General features: G+C 46.6%; 1 protein-coding gene across 4 annotated transcripts in view; it reads left to right on the forward strand.

Annotated features, from left to right (window-relative positions):
• The window catches only part of NOD2 (nucleotide binding oligomerization domain containing 2), a 561,668-nt gene that overhangs the window by 200,793 nt on the left and 343,185 nt on the right, over nucleotides 1–17,690 (forward strand). The window lies entirely within an intron of this gene.

Consider the following 17,690-nt stretch of genomic DNA (forward strand, 5'->3'; position numbering starts at 1 on the left):
CCCAGTCAATAATGAAACCCTCGATTTATTTTCTGTTCACTAGCAACATTTGGAAAGCATTATCTTATTCAAATAGCTGCGTGAGACGAGTCATAAAATGGAAACTCATTATGATATGATATGATATGGTATTTGTAACGCGCCTATACACAAGTGTTTCAAGGCGCGACGAGGCAGGGAGGGAGGGAAACAAGGGGAAGACAGACAAACGATCCTACTAGGCCAGGTGTCATTCAGATCGCGCAAGTGCAGAGGTAAGGGGAAAAGGAGAAAGTGCAGGGGGAGGAGGTGGGGGGAAAGTGCAGTACAAGGTAAGTAGCGTAATAAAATAAATAATAAATGATAAATAAAAAGGGCCAGCTGGTGGCAAGTGCGAGGTAAGTGCAGAGCAAGTGCTGGGAAGTGCTGGGAAGGGGGCTGTAGGGATACAGTGACAGTCCCACAGTGCAGGGGGAGCCAGGGGGGCAGTGCAAGTGGAGAGTGGCTGGGCCCTGGACCGAGGTCGCTGAGAGTGGCCCAGATGCAGGTTTAGTGCAGAATTCAGTGGGGAGTTAAGAAGGTTTAGCAGGGGAGAGGGAGAGAGAAGGCAGAAGCGAAGAGGAAGGTTTTGAGGTGCTTCCGGAACCGGAGATGGTTCTCCTCAAGTTTCAGGGAGGCAGGAAGGCTGTTCCAGAGGGAGGCCCCTGCTGCGGAGAGAGATCTACCCCCAGCTCGTTGCTTAGAGAAGCGGCTGACCATGAGGGAGTTGGAGACGGATGAGCGAAGGGCTCGTGAAGGAAGATATTTAGGAAGAGAGAGTTGAAGGTATTTAGGCCCCAGGCCCCAGAAGGCCTTGTGGACAATGCAGAGGGTTTTGAACTTAATCCTCGCAGCCACTGGGAGCCAGTGAAGAGATTTCAGTCCTGGAGAGATACGGTCCCTGGGCTTGAGGCCAAGGACAAGTCTCGCAGTTCTGTTCTGGATAAGTTGCAGAGGGCGGAGAGTGGAGGCAGGCAGATTAAGATAGAGGCTGTTGCAGTAGTCCAGCCTTGAGAGAACCAGGGCTCGGGAGACAGTGAGCTTCTGGGGGAAGGAGAGGAAGGGAAGAATACCTCTGAGGAGGTGCAGCTGGTAGTGTGACTTCTTAGAGACGTCAGATATATGAGGAGAGAAGGAGAGTGTGGAGTCGAAGATGACCCCGAGGTTTTTAGCCTTGCAGGTAGGGGCCGGAAGGGGGCCAAGGGAGGCCGGCCAGAGAGCTGCAGGGAAGGAGGGAGTGGGTGCGCCAATGAGTAGAATCTCAGTCTTACTGGCGTTAAGGCAGAGGTCATTGGCGGCACACCATTCCTGGATAGCAGACAGACAGTCAGAGATGAGGGAAGGAAAGGAGGAGCCCGAGGGTAGCCTGAAAATGAGCTGGGTATCGTCCGCATAGCACTGGAAGTGGGGGCAGAGAGCGGCGATGCGGTGAGCAAGGAGTGCCAGATACTGGTTGAAAAGCCAGGGAGAGAGGTTGGATCCCTGGGGGACACCACAGGTGGAGAAAAAGATGTCAGAGAGGAAGGAGCCCATTTGGACCTGGGAGGCTTTGCCTTGAAACGTGTCTATTGCCACTGGTGCGCCTGCAGGAAGCATATCCTGCTCGAATTCCAACAATGTCTAACCACACCAATACAGAATCTTTCAAATGATTTGCCTCCCACGGGTCTAACCTCGGCTCCCAGTATGTTCAATGAGCTGTATTACCACTGTTAAGTGAATTACAACTGGTCAATGTAAATCAATTTAAAAAGGTTGTTTCGTACTATAGAACCCAGAGCTATCTCTACAGCCCGAATAACATCAATGTGGCACTGATGTTTCCTCTGCTGTGAATCACTTCAGAATCTGGGAATGTGGAGGCCATGAAAAAGCAGAGTTTGACTTCCTAGAAGCAACTCAAAGCCATAATCTGGGGCAGAAGATCTGCAACTGCTGTAATTTTCCCTACATTTGACACGTGCATGTCTGTCTACGCTGAACATGAACTAGATTTGTGTGTAAATGTAGCACTGGTAATGTGTTTTTTTTTTAATTTAGAAACCAACATTACAAAATATAAAGAAAAGATTAATTTTGTGGTATTCCACCTCACACTTAATTCCACCAGATCCACAATTGAGGAAAGAAAGTCAGCTTGACTACCAGAAGCAATAAATAGTTCATTTATTGTTTTCAAATGAGAGGCGTGACACTGGTCACCCGATGCTTACCTACCTACCAATGAGCATGTACGTTTGATGGCTTTTGTTTTGGACTCGTTTCTAGGAAATTGGACCTGTGCAAACACACTTCAGATTAAGAGATTTTAAAATGATTGACACCCAAGGTAGGGTGTAACCTTGGCCTTTTACAGACTAATGATGACATTGCAGAGTGCTTCATTGCGAGAGACTCAAGTAAACGTTACTATAGAATAAATGGCCTCAAAGAATTCCAGTAACTCAAAGTTGAACAGAGGTTTGACTCTGGTGTCCCTACATTTATTGCCGCTCTGATGGTAAAACACGCAATTCAATAGTTTTCATAAGTGTCATTTACTTTCTCGTGCCTCTCATTTTGAAGCTTGACTGAACATTTTCATTGGCTTTCTGAATCACCTGACTAGTGCCGTTTGGTAGAAATGGATTTCCCAAAATGTATCCCGGTGTGGATAAACATTTTTAAGTGATTTGGGCCAGAATTGTCTAAGTAAAACACGTGCAGTGCAATTTCAGGTTCAGACTTGAGGTGGCAGGAGGCAGGCTTTAATTGAGGGAGAGGCCAAAAAGTTATAGGATTTAGTTGATGGATAAATAGCATCACAATGCTGGGTGATAAGCAATTTGGAACATGGAACCAATAACATTAAAAAGGGGTTTATTGTAAAGAACACTAGAAAGACATCTAGCTCCAAATGAAAACAATAAGATGGCTTCTTCTTGGGTCCAAACAACAAACACAAATCAAAACCTTGGGTGTGGGGCGGTCCGGTAAATGTTCCCTGCACTTCTTATCCCAACGCCATTGTCTCATAGCTTAACTTTCTTTTTTGTTTCCTTGTGATCCTCATCCGGGGGCAGTCAGTTGCGAAACATCCAAATTTCAGCAGCCACGTGGTAAATGCACCAAGGATAACAAGGAATTCAAGCCCAATTCAAATCTCAATATTGTTATTGGCACACATGTTGAAAGGGACAGTGCTTTCCTCCAAATCATTCCCTCTAACTTATCCAATTCAATTTTCTCTTACATACCAGTAACTTCTAGGCCGCAAAGTATCGAGAGAACAACTTCGCGTGTGAAAAACTGGACCACGGGCTGCACAGTAAACTGACAGTATTTTCTTCTGATGTAATACCGTTGACCCGCATACTGTTTGCCCTTGGCCCACAGTGCAGTCTTCCCAATGTTATGTTCCATTGGCCTAAGTAACCCAAATCCTAAATATTTCACATTGGGAACAACAGAGGGTGTCGATGAACCCATTATCCACTTGAAATTGGCTGGTTTGGGTTACTTTCCTTTGTAGCACCTAATACTAGATGTATTCGGGTTCACCAGGAGGCTATTTAATTTGACATAATCTTCAAAACGATGCAAAAGCCCCTGTAGGCCATTAGGTCTTGTCTATGAGCAGTAAGTCATCCGCATAAGCCACCCAAAAACAGCGTTCCCCATTTATCCTAGGTGATACAAATGTTGCTTCCTCCAGAAACTCGCCCAGATCCGAGAGGTATAAATTGAAGAGGCAGGGGGCCAATACACACCCCTGCCTCAAACTTCTAATTGTTTTTATGGGATTGGTCACGTCTCCACTTAGGTTCAGCCTCACCTTTACCACTGTGTCACTGTGAAGTTTAATCAAAATCTCCAGGATATAATCTGGGAGGCCGCACTTCAAAATCTTTGACCATAGCCTTGCTCTGTAAACTTTATCAAATGCAATGCTCAGGTCAATGCTTGCCACATAAATGGGCAGTTCCCTTCAGCACTAGCCTGATTGATTAAAGACTGGACCAACAGGCCACTGGCATCCATTCCAATCACCCTCCTAAATATAGTTTAGAATTTGGATAATCTTTCTACAGCAATACTCCAATCCCATATACTTCTCGTATCTAGCAAAAATGTTGCTCTCTACGTCTAAAAGAGCAATCGGCCGGTAGCTCGAGGATTCTATACAGTTCCCCTTCTTGAAACTTGGAACAATTATTGAGGTATGCCATGTAGAGGGTATTATTTTCTCTTTCAAGACATCTTGAAATAAAATATGCAGCATAATAGGCCCATAATTTGAAATCTTATTTCAGCACCAGGTTACACAGACCATTTGGGCCTGGGCCTCGGGAATTCGAACCTGATTTTATTATTGAACATAATAATCAATAGAAATATCAATATCCCAACAATTCACACTGAGAGTTTCACTATTCACTTCTTTATATAAATATGTGAAATGTTTATTCCAAACCTCTTCAAGGATGGATTTAGCATTTCCATATCCATCTTCCCATTAATTGTTAATGATATTCTAGAAGTTTTTCCCAGTTTTTTGTACAACAGCTTCTAACATCAACTGTCCATCTCTCTGGAGCAAGAGATGCCTGTGACTGGTATTGCCCCTGTTTTCAAATTTGGGCAATCATGTCTTCCTTACCTGTTAAGCATGAGCATATTTCTGTGATACTTCTACACACTTATTTTTTCCTTAGCTGCACCTCATTTACGCAAGTAGAGGGAGATTTGAGTGAAGACAAGATCCACGGTTTGGAGTAGATTTCGAAACCATGTCCATTATGAATATAGGAAAACTCTCTATACCCAAGTCCATAATCTTATTTAGTAGTGGGGTGTTAATATTCTCAGGGCTTTTTACGTTCCAACTAATTCTGTTCTTTTGCTAATTTTTAATTAATGTTTCTACAGGCCGTCCTTTCCAGCAAACTAAACTCCACGTTAAGATTTAGGGCCCCGACATCGTGGTCACTAGACAAAATACTAAATACTTCAAACAAATCTAAATTCACAAAGCACAGCTTCGAAACCACTGTATAATCTATCCATGAATAGAGGAGTTCTCTCTATGCCAAGTAGGCTTCGATGGAAAATCTCCCGGTGCCTGACCATTTAAAATGTGCAGACTCCATCCCTTCCAAAACCACCTTCATTGCCTACCCTGGTTGATTTAGAATAGTATGTATTTGCTTGTAAGGTCCAGGTCTTTATCCAGAACCATACTAAAGCAATATGCCCCGAGTCTCTACCTCTTCTGTCCCTTCCCAGGCCCTCTGCATGGCATTGGCCTCTCACTTCATTTCTAAAACTCAGGACATCCTGTCCTCACTCTCCTCCTCTCACCCCTTCCTGCAATTCCCTGCTCTTCCTCTGGCCCTTCTGATGCCACCCCTCCTCCCTCCTTCTCTACCTTTCCCCTTTTCTCTCCAGACGAGGTTTCTAGACAAGTCCGATCTAAGAAAGTCTCGTTGAAACAGGTTCATCCCTGTGCCTCCAAAACTATCAAGGATCACATCGACTCCCTAGCTCCTGCCCTGGCGGATATCTGCAATCACTCCTTCACCACTGGAGTGTTCCCTTCCCCCCCTGAAGCACTCCCTTGTGTACCCTCTTCTTAAGAAACCCTCTGCCGACCCCTCCTGCCCGGCTAACTATCGCCCAATCTCCATAACTCGCTTCCTGGGCAAGCTCCTGGAGAAACTGGCCATCTCTCAACTCAATGTCCACACTGAATCTGTTGGTTGTCTTCATGACCATCAGTCTGGCTTCAGAGCTGCCAGAAGCACGGCAACTTCTCTCCTGAACATCCGTGAAGACCTGCTCTCCAACCTCGACTCTAACACCCCTTGCGTTCTTATCCTGCTTGATCGCTCTTCTGCCTTTGACACTGTCAACCATGCCATCCTGCTCAACCGTCTCCGTGACAACCTGGGTATCACTGGTCAGGCTCTGGCGTGGCTGACTTCTTTCCTCTCTGACCGACCCTCCCAGGTCCAACTTGGGACCTTCCTCTCCGACATCTTTTTCTCTACCTGTGGTGTCCCCAAGGGATCTAAACTCTCTCCCTGGCTGTTCAACCAATACCTGGCACTCCTTGCCCACCGCATCGCCGCTCTCTGTCCCAACTTTCAGTGCTATGCAGATGATACCTAGCTCATTTTCAGGCTACCCTCGGCCTCCTCCTCCTCTCCTTCCCTCATCTCTGACTGTCTGTCTGCCATCCAGGATTGGTGTGCCGCCAACGACCTCTGCCTTAATGCCAGTAAGACTGAGATTCTACTCATCGGCACACCCACTCCCTCCTTCCCTGCAGCTCTCTGGCCGGCCTCTCTTGGCCCTCCTCCCTCTCCCACCTACAAGGCAAAAAACCTTGGGGTCATCTTTGACTCTGCACTCTCCTTCTCCTCTCACATCTCTGACGTCTCTAAGAGGTCACACTACCAGCTGCACCTCCTTAGAGGTATTCTTCCTTTCCCATCCTTCCCCCAGAAGCTCTCTGTCTCCAAAGCCCTGATCCTCTCCAAGCTGGACTACTGTAAACAGCCTCCATTTAAATCTTCCTGCCTCCACTCTCCGCCCTCTGCAATTTATCCAGAACACGACTGCGAGACTTGTCCTTAGCATCAAGCCCAGGGATCGTATCTCTCCAGGACTGAAATCTCTGCACTGGCTCCCAGTGGCTGCGAGGATTAAATTCAAAACCCTCTACATTGTACACAAGGCCTTCTGGGGTCTGGGGCTGCAATACCTTCAACTCTCTATTCCTAAATATCTTCCTTCTCGAGCTCTTCGCTCATCTGCCTCCAATTCCCTCAGGGTCAGTCGCTTCTCCAAGCAACGAGTTGGTGGCAGATCATTCTCTTCGGCAGGGCCCTCTCTCTGGAACAGCCTTCCTGCCTCCCTGAAACTCGAGGAGAACCACCTCCGGTTCCGGAAACATCTCAAAACCTTCCTCTTTGCTTCTGCTTTCTCTCCTCCCCTCCCTTGCTGAATTCCTGACTGAAATTGCACTGGTTACCTGGCCACCCTTTCCGATCTCTGGCCCAGGCCCTGTCAACTGCCCACCTGCACTGCCTCCCTGGCAACCGCTGCACGTGGGGACTGTTTTCTGTATCCCTTCAGTCCCCTTTCCAGCACTTTGTCAGCACTTCCTTGCACTTGCCTGTTTTTATGTGTTTTATTTATCTTATTTATTCCACTTCCCATGTACTGCACTTTCCCCTCTCCCTTCCCCCATTGCATTATTCCTTTCCCCCCTTCCCATGCACTTGCGCGATCTGAATGACACCTGGCCTAGTAGGATCGTTGTCTGTCCTCCCTTTGTTCCCCCCCTTGCCTCGTCGCGCCTTGAAACACTTGTGTATGGGCGCGTTATAAATGCCATATCATATCATATCATATCATTACCGACTCAGGTAATGAGAGTCGGTAATGCCCCCGCCGCGAGGGGCATATAGCTATTAGTAGCCCGGCCCGCAAAAACTGCGTGACCGGGGCACTAAAAAAAAGACAAAGAAAATGGCTGCCGGGAAAGGGAAAACAGAGTCCGTTTTCCCTTTCCATGGCGGCCATCGGGAGCGGACGCGCTGGAAACAGAAGTGTTTCAAGCGCATCCGCTCCCGAAAAAAAAGAAGGTAAGTGCGGTTTGGAGGGTGGAAGGGAGGGGAAGGGGAAAAAAAAGAAAAAAAAAGTACCTGGGTCCCTGGCAGGGGATGATGGCAGCCTCCAGCCGTGTGGAGGCTCGGAGCGGGGATGGCCCCGCTCCGAGTCTCCACACAGCAGGAGGCTGCCATCGTCCCACGCCGTGGACCAAGGCATAGAAGGTAAGTGGGCTGGGGAGGGCAGGGAAGTGGGAGGAGGGAGGAAAGGGGAGGAAAAAAAAAGCCTTACCTCTGTCCTCAGCGGGGGGCGAAGGTAGCCTCTCAGCCGTGGGGAGGCTCAGAGCGGGGATGGCCCCGCTTCGAGCATCCTCATTGGCTGAGGGGCTGCCACGCCCCCCGCCGGGGACAAAGGCTGTGGAATCCCAACAGAGGGATTCACAGCCTGGTAATGACTCGGCGAGGGCCAATCAGAATAGCTCTTTCATTCTGATTGTGCCCTCGCCGGGTACTAATAAGCGATAAACAATGGGAGTTAAAGTCCCCCACCATTATTATGTCGGTAGTCAGGAAATTGTACTTTATAGGCTACGAGAATATTCTCTATAGCCTACAAGATAAATGATAATGCACAATGAATGCACAATGGGATGGGTGCCAGCACACATTCACCAGAAGAATGTGTTTCTGTACTCTTGTTAGTTTCCAACTCCAAATCAACTCCTAGCACACACTTAAAATCACTTGAAAACAAAGTTCCTGTTATACCCACCCCATGCGTAACACTGGTACATAGACCCCCAGAAGGACGGCCACCATTTGTTCTGGACACACCCGGTAGGAAAATAAGATGGGCATCCCAGACCAAGTCCTCTCTTGCACAAGTTTCTTGTAAACATACAATTATATAACCGTTTAACATTTCCATCAAACTCAAATCATGGGTTAACTTGCCGAAGCCCCTAACGTTCCATATAGCTATCTTTTATATATTTGATACAAGGACCTGGTCCCCCTGGTTAGCCATGTTTTTAGAGCTCTGGTACTGGGTGTCACCGGCTAGCTATACGCCACAGGGTGGAGATAACGGCAGACCAGTCTACCTTATTTGTATCAAATCTGGGTAAGTAGTTCTCACCCTGTACCCTATCCACACCCCCAGGATCCATATACACTCTCTCGCCCGTGCGCTTCTTGGTCCCCAACTCAATTGCCCCCCTGACATCCATGGGGACAACGTTGAAGCCCATGCTCCAAAGTTTTTGCCTTTCAGATATGACCCCTTTGAATACTAATTTTGAACTAAAATCAACAATATAACAATGTGGGTTCTTTTTGTCCAGAAATTAGTACTCTGTCCAGATCCACAGAGGACATGGCTCTTAAGTTCTAAATTTCAGCCAAAATTAGAAGAACATTACTTCTATTTAGACACAAAGAATAACCTTGGCCGAAAGTATGCATAAGCATAAGTTGATACCCTTTCATCCTGTTTTGGCCAGTTTCCTGCTTCTTTCCTGCCAAATTACCCAAAATGGTGCAGTTAGCTTTTACCCCCTCAGGCAGCGTGTTACTAGTTACCCCCCATTTCTCTTGTGGAGTGCACAATTTTTCTCTATACAGATTGCTAAAATGTCGCACATCTGTCTGGCAAACTGAATAACCAGTGTTATGCTCCTCCCAGGATGGTCTATACATACCTTTTATTAAGTCACCCAAATTCACACCCACATTGCGTCCTTCACCCTCATTCAAACCATCCGGTAAATTAGGAGGAATGTACCTGGTGCGCTGAGAACAGCAATCTCTTTGTCCCCCGCCGATTCCATCCTGGCCTCACCACACTATTCCTTTGACAGTTTACATCCATACTGTCCCTGTGGTCAATGCTAACCTTGGATGGCCTGGTTTCCTTAACAGCAGGGTTGTACTGTGTTCCTGATGGATTAGGCCCCTCCCTCAATCCCTCGTTGATCTGCAAATCTTTGACAGGCCACTCTGTTATTCTTTCAAAACTGCAAAAAAAACATTGATGCTTTGTGCTCTAAATCCAATGCATTTTGCGCTTCTTGGCCTGACCACCCGGGGCCAGATTACAGAAACATTGCGCCAAGGCAAAGGCAAAGATGCACTGTATTAGCACAAGGGCAAAGTTTGCCCTGTTTTTTAAAACAGTGGGACACACTAGAAAACTACTACACCATGACAAGGGCAGTTTGGCATATTAAAAGCACCAGGGCAAAATTTGCCCTAGTACAAAAAAAGATGCATTTCTACTGCATTTTTGCACCAGGGCAAAGTTTGCCCTAGTGCTAATACGGAATGTAGCCAAGCCAAGAACTACGACAATTCTTCCAGGACCTCAACATACGACACAAGCAGATCACCCCAGGATGGCCACAAGCAAACGGCGATGCCGAACGATTCATGGGATCACTCAACAAGGTCATCCGCATCGCAAAGGAACGGGGACACTCCTGGCTGAAAGCGGTGTATCGCTTCCTGAGGACCCACAGACAGACCCTGCACTCCACAACAGGAATCAGCCCCGCAGCACTCATGTTTGGGGTACCCATACAAGCAGAGCCCCCGTGCATCCAATGTACGAAACAAAACGAAAAAGAGAGTCTAACTCGATGGGCCAGCCACCGGGAATTAGCACCTGGAGACACCGTCATAGTCAAGAACCGAGCCACGCCCAAGAAGATGTCCCTGAATTTCGTGTACCAACCCTGGACAGTCAGCCCCGCGAATCACAGCATGATTACTGCCACCAGGGGAAGCGAGACAGTGACTAGGAACATATCGCACTTCCGGAATGTACCGCCAGAGCTATGGGAAGAGAACCCAAGAGACGCAAGTGAAGAAACCAGATCACCCTGTCGACCACGAGGCCGAATGACACTCGGAACTTATGAAGTACCACGAGAGCCAAGGACACCCAACCGGCAAGAGGAGGAAGTCCGGCCAGAGAGCCATTGGGCAGAAGATCCCGAGAGAGGCCATCCCCGATACCACCTGCGGGAAAGGCCGAAACCATTGTCCCGCCTCCAAGGATACGTCGTAGATGGAATCTATCAGCAGGTGAGCCTGCCCAGATAAAATCCGAGAGACTAGATTGGACTACACCTGTTGTGATACGTTATTGTTAAAGGTTGTGGAAACCATTCCAAGTTGGGGAGGAATGTGGTGTCACGTACCGAGGAGAGTACCGGTCACGTGTCAGGGACGGGGAGAAGAAAATAAAGGCATCACCGGAACTGGCATGAAGGTGCCAGTCTGGGTTTATGCAGCCTTCACGAGTGGTTGTGTCCTTATTGTGCGCAGCGAGGCGCTGCGCCATACGGCCTAGACTGCCCCCCCATCTCCGGTGTCGGGCCCAAACCACAGCACTCCCGACATCACACCCTCGATATTTGTAACCTAATTGTAGTGTCCCAGCAATACTGTACCTCATCAATTGACAAAACTTGGCAAACCACAGCCATGGCTGCATTAAAAAAAACATGTCCGGAACATGTCTTGCACCAATAATGAACGGCCATGTTGGACGGAATATGCTGACCCCAGAATATTTGGTCAGGTAATATTATAATAGCCAGATACTAGCCTGGCAAATGCTAGGTTGGAGTTGTAGGCGCATTCTTCGGGGAGAGTCGGGAATTATGGTGCATGACATTTACTGCAAGCACTATTCCGATTACACCTAACAATGAAGCAGAGTAAACATACCTTGCCCGGAAGTGATTCTAACACGGAATTATGCACACTTTTTGTTTTGTCTGAGATTCGTGTGTGGACTTCAGGTGAAGCCGTGCCACCCGAAGCAGCATTTTCAGACCCCTGATCACGTAAGGCAGTTTGAGACTCCATTCCTTTTGGGATAGCATGGCGGCAGTGTTGGGTGTGAGAGACTCCCATTAATAGAAACAGGGGTAAAAAGAAAAGGGCGCTGACAGTTATTAACAGGTACCCGTTACATTGCGAGTGTTTATTCTTTAAATATATCTCACAGGAAATACAGTTTTGAGCATATGAAAAAAAAAACACTGCAACATTTTAGCTGGTTTGTCGTGGACCCGCTCTCCTCACAAGGTAATGCACGCCGCTCGCACCTACAAACAGCAATTTATTTTTAAACAGGATCACTTGCTAATCGTGGGTGCTTCAGCGTTACGGAGGTAAGTATCATTTTGTTTCCCTTTTAAAATGACACACACCATAAATTCTTTTTGCATAGACTTGCATAATAGCCTGGCACTTTTTTAGGCTTAGCCTATCCTTCCATCAGCAAAACAACCTTTCCTTATAAGTGGGCAAGGTCGACACATGAACTTGCCCAATTTATCCAAGACTGTAATGTTGATTCTGTTATTTTGGGTTGAGACTTCAATATGGTTTTGGACCCCCTGCTTAACCGCTCCAATGGGGACAGATCAAGGATGCCCAAAAGAAGTAGGAGGTCGCTTGAGAGCTTGATTGATGAATTGCACCTGGCTTATGTTTGGCATCTGGAACATCCATCTGAACGAGATTATAGCTTTCACTCTGCATGCCATGATTTTTACTCATGCATTGATATGTTTCTGACCTCAGGGCACGTGATGCCTAGCTGCTATGATTCTGACATAGGAGTAATTGGGGTTTCTTATCATGCACCTCTGTCCTTATGCCTCTCATTACAATACTCTCTGACTACACCCTTCAGGTGGAAGATGAACATGGCTGTAATACAGAGCGACAACATTAAGGATGAGATTGTGTGTGAAGTCAAGGATTTTATTGCAATTAATAGAAATGATAATGTCGAAGTTTCAACTGTCTGGGAGGCAATTAAATGCTATATGGGAGGGGTTTTGATGTCAAATACAGGAAGGTACAGGAAGGAAAAAGGGAGGGAACTCAAGACTGTCCAAGGAGGCCAAAGCTCTGGAGAAACGTTATGCTATGAGTCACGACCAGGATTTGCATTCCGAACTCAGGAGAAAGAAATGTGAGCTAAACAATATTATTTCTGATAAGGATATGCCCTGTTCAGGAGTAAAATTAACTATTTTGAAAATGGAGAGAAGGCCGGAAGACTACTTGCGCATCGGCGAGGATAGCAGAAAGTGAACAGAGCATTACAGCGCTGAGAGATATGTCTGGCAATCTTGTGACAAGTCAGAGGGTTTTCTGAGGGTTTTATGAGCAGCTCTATGAGCAGCTCTATGATTTTGAATCAAATTGTGGTGCCAACGCTATGGAATCCTTTCTTGATTGTGTTGACATTCCTCATTTGACGAATGACCAGGCAGCTTCCTTAGAGGCCGGAATAACGTTGGAAGATGTTCAATGCTCTGGGGAGGTAAAACGCCCCATACAGATGGTCTGCCGGCTGAGTTTTATCAGATCTTACCAGGTTCCGCACTCCAGCTGCATTGTTTGACATTGGGTCGCTCCCGGAGACAATGCAGCATGCCTTGGTGGCTATTTTGCTGAAAAAGGACAAGGCTCCATCTAGATGTGCAAGCTACAGACCAATATGTCTGATCAACACAGACTGTAAACTTCTGGCAAATAATTTAGCAAAAAGATTGGAGCCTGTTGCGCCTTCGCTAGTGCATGGAGCCCAGGTGGGCTTTGTGACCGGATAATATGAGACGGCTGCTCAAAGTAATTGATGAAGGAAGTAAGCAAGAATGTCGAGCTGCAGTAGTCTCTCTTGATGCAGAGAAGGCCTTTGATAGGATTGAGTGGCCCTACCTGTTTAAATGTTTAAAAATAATGGGGTTCGGACAGCATTTCAGATGATGCATGCAAACCTACCACCAGTGTGCTCACTAATGGCCTTGTTTTTGACCCCTTCATGTTGCATAGGGGACTAGGTAAGGATGTCTGCTCTACCTGTTAGTGTTTATTTTGGCAATCGAGCCATTAGTGGTGATGCTGCAGTCCGAAGACGACATTCAAGCTGTTGGCAAAGGTGCAAACAAGATTTGGCTCTACGCGGATTACTTGCTGGTGGTCCTTTGTGATCCAGGATCTAGTATTCAACATCTTATGGATGATATTCATTGCTTCCCTTGTGTGTCTGGCTACAAGGTGAATTGGAGCAAATCTGAGATACTGCCCATTAATGGCACATGCATGAAAAGCTTGTGTGACCAGTTCGATTTTAAGTGGTGTGCTAGATAAATGAAATATTTGAGAATTTGGATTAACCCAGAGGTGGAGAGTTGAAAGAAGATGAACTTTGACTCCTTAATACCGATTCTGAAGACTGATGCTGATCAGTGGTCTCTGCTGAAACTTTCACTCTGTGGAAAAATTAAATGAACATGGCACCTAGGGTCAACTATATCCTCAGAATGCTTCCTATCAGATGCAACTTCCACTGAAACAAGGTGGGATGAATCTACCAAACTTCTTTGATTACCATCTTGCATTCACCGTAAAGCATCTATGTCAGATAGTGAGGTCAGACCATGATCAATTGGATGACGTTGTGTTGGAATCTAACAGTACATCACACTTAGAGCCAAAGGCCTTGCTGACAGCGGTTAGATCATATCGCTTGTTGAACCCACTGCCGGCCTTCTTGCGTGAATGCTGGCACAGCATATCCCGAAGAGTGGAAGGTGATCAGAACCTGTTCCAAGATGCGTAGATCTGGCTGAACCCGGCACTGACCATGAATTGGAAGGCCATCTTCTGGCCATCCTGGTTCTGGGAGGTGTTAGATATGTCAGGGATTTGGTTGACAATGGAAAGTGGATCCCCTTCACACGTCTCAGCCGAAATTTTCGATTTCAGTGACTGCACCTATGCAAAGTACAGGCAATTTAGGGGAATCATTGCTGCAAAGATTGATCCTGTGCATGCAACCTTTGTAATTACAGAGTACAGCATGGTCTGTGCTTGAGCTTTGTGGTCGCCTGATGCAGCTGGATGCCACATTGTATTGAGTTTTAGTGTCTAACCGGAAAGGGGCTCAGGAGGTTGCTGATGGGTGGGCTGGTGGGCTTGGTGAGACAGTTGACCCTGGCTGCTGGCGGAGGTGTTATAACAGTGTCCGTTTGGTCAGTACCACTATATACGAACACCACCGGGGAAAGTATTTCACTAAAAGCCCTATAGGCCCCCAGAGGCAAGGAAAAAGATAATTATTGATGAAGTGGAAGTTAGTGCTAATGTTATCAAACCTTCTTCAAGCCCTTGGGTATCCCCTATTGTATTGGTGACCAAACCAGACCAAACCTGGAGATTCTGCATAGATTGTAGGTAAGTTAACAACATATCCGCCTTTGATGCATATCCTATGCCTTGTATAGACGATCTGATAGACAAATTGGGGAATGCAGTTTTCCTATCAACATTGGACTTAACTAAGGGATACTGGCAGGTTCCTTTACATGGCCCAGATAAAGAAAAAACAGGCTTTTCAACACTGATAGGACTTTTCCTATTCAAGGTCCTACCCTTTGGTTTTCAGAGTGCATCAGTGACTTTCCAAAAGTTGATGGATGGGATTTTACAACCCTATTCTGATTTCTGTGGGGCGTACATTGATGATATTATTATTTATAGTCAAACATGGGAAGACGATCTCTATCATCATTACACCATTATGAGAGCCCTACGAAAAGCTGGGCTGATAGCTAACGCTAGAAAATGTAAGCTAGCTGAATCGACTGTAAAATACCTAGGATTATTTTGTAGGAAATGGTACTATACAGCCCCATCAAGAAAAGGTGAAAGCCCTCTTAATTGCACCATAACACCTAAGACCAAATGAGACATTAGGGCATTTTTGGGTCTGATTGGATACTACTGCAGGTTGATCCTCAATTTCTCAGAAAAAAACATCCTGACTGACTGACAAACTAAATAACGCTAAACATCAACAGATTAGTTGGACCGATGAGGTCTGTTATAATAGCTTAAAACATAGCTTTATGTCAAAATCCTATATTGAAAGTGGCAGACTTCTCAAACGAGTTTATACTCCAAACTGACGCCTCTCTGACTGGACTAGGGGCTGTACTGTCCCAAATAAATGACAGCTTAGAACATCCCATATTATTTGCTAGTCGCAAATTATTTCCAAGAGAGAACTATTCAGTGTTAGAATTAGAAGCGCTAGCAATCAAATGGGCCATCCTTTATCTTAAATAGTACCTCTTGGGAAGAAAATTCTCCCCAGTTACTGACCTTTCTCCCCTTGTCTGGATAAGTCAGCGAAAGGAGTCCAACCCACGTGTTATGGATGGTTCCTGGACTTACAACCATACTGTTTCACAGTAGAACATCGGTAAGGTAAAGATCAGAGCAATGTGGATTTCCTTTTACGGTTCCCCTGTCAAACAGATTTATCCACATCACATAGGGGATGGGTATGTGAAAAACCAGAGAGTGTTTCACAACCTAGTCCCCAGGGATCCAGTACTGGAAACGACATCGCTTTTGGATCCCATCCCTGTGGGTTGACAAGTGAGAAAGTATCACCTGTTTGGGGGTCCTCGGGGAGTGGGGAAGAAGCACCTGATGGTGAGACATGGTATCCCCCTTTAACCACAGCCCATCTAACCCCTGTCCCTACCTATTTTATGGGAAAAATAATTTTATAGAAAATAATTCCTCCCCACTTCACACTGACAACACTACTGAGCTGAGGAAGATGATGAATGAGGCCAGGAAGATTACCTCAAATGACTTCCAATGGCTCTGTCCCTTTAATGCAGAGCCAGGTACCTAATCCTAGCTACACACACCTACCACTTGTTAACACTCCCAGTCAGGATAAAAGGTGGTGCACACAGGAACACTGTGAGCGAGGCTGAGTACAAGAAGGAGCAGGTCTTCCGGGGCTGATGCGAATCAGGCTATCGAAGTTGGAAGGCCAAGGGGCTGATCGGCACATGCAGAGAACGAGAGAGAGCCAGGTGACAATTCCATACTTTCAGAAATCTGTAAGTGTTCCAAGACTGAAAGCGATTTAGACGAAAGAATACACCTTCTATGGTTCAAGGCGGCCCACTTCCTTCCCAGGTCAACGACGAAGTCGGGGAGGAGCAGAGGAGGTATTGGTAACAGCCTTGACTGCTACATGAAAGGCATTGAAAAACGAAACCCAATTAACACGATCGGTGAGTTATCAAAGGCAACAAAGGCCCGGTTTGTGTTAAAGGCAAATGACACTGTAACAAGAATTGAAGCTTGCGCGTGTACCGATAAACGCGTAATTGGAAAGTCAATTGTTGAACTATGATAAGAGTATACAAAGTAACAGAGTGGTCCTGCAATAAAGCGAGCGGGAAACAAAGGCGAGAAAGTAACTGCAATCCTGAATGAAAGTTGATTGAGTGGAAAACCGAAGTATATAAACTTGAATATGCCAAGAGGGCAAAGTATGAAATTTGAGCACACCAAAAAGGCAAAGTAAAGAAATGATAGTTCCAAGGAACTACAAGTATCAAGAATAATCGGTGTCACGACTATAGCCCCTGGCCTGGGAACTCGGGGTTTCTGGCCCTCGCCACAGTGTTCCTGCAAGGCCCCAAGGGCCCAATCATGCCCTCATCGGCTGTCCTGGAGCCAGTCATATGGCTGGTGGAGTTTCCATTGGGGCATGGACCAACATGGCTGCCCCCACAAGGTTTGGCGTGGAACTGCACCATGCAGTCTAGCATCTAGGGCGTGGTCCGCCCTGGAGGCACCTGGGATACCTGCTGGCTATTTAAGCCACGCCTGAGCTGAGGCACGCGCTTTGCGTTGTTCTGCACTCGCAGCGTGACATTCACCAAGACCTGCTTGCAGCATCCTTGGCCTGCATCTACAGGGAGAAGAAGAACACCATTAATCCTCCTTACCTGTTCAGCATCCAGTTTCGCATTCGCTCCAGAGTCTTCCCTGGAGCTCGTCATCTTCCGCTAGCAACATCCTAGAGAGGAGAGACAAGAAGAGGACAATTAGTAAGCGTTCGTCTTCCGATTCCATCGCCTTCAGACTCTGCTTACCTACTGAAGCTCTCCTGGAATTCAACAACGGTCCGGACATCTTCCACACTACGCTCCGCTTCCATCTGGCCGCATTTCT

The sequence above is a fragment of the Ambystoma mexicanum genome, chromosome 1q (assembly GCF_040938575.1).
Source record: "Ambystoma mexicanum isolate Mex_15411 chromosome 1q, UKY_AmexF1_1, whole genome shotgun sequence".
Taxonomy (NCBI): Eukaryota; Metazoa; Chordata; class Amphibia; order Caudata; family Ambystomatidae; genus Ambystoma; species Ambystoma mexicanum.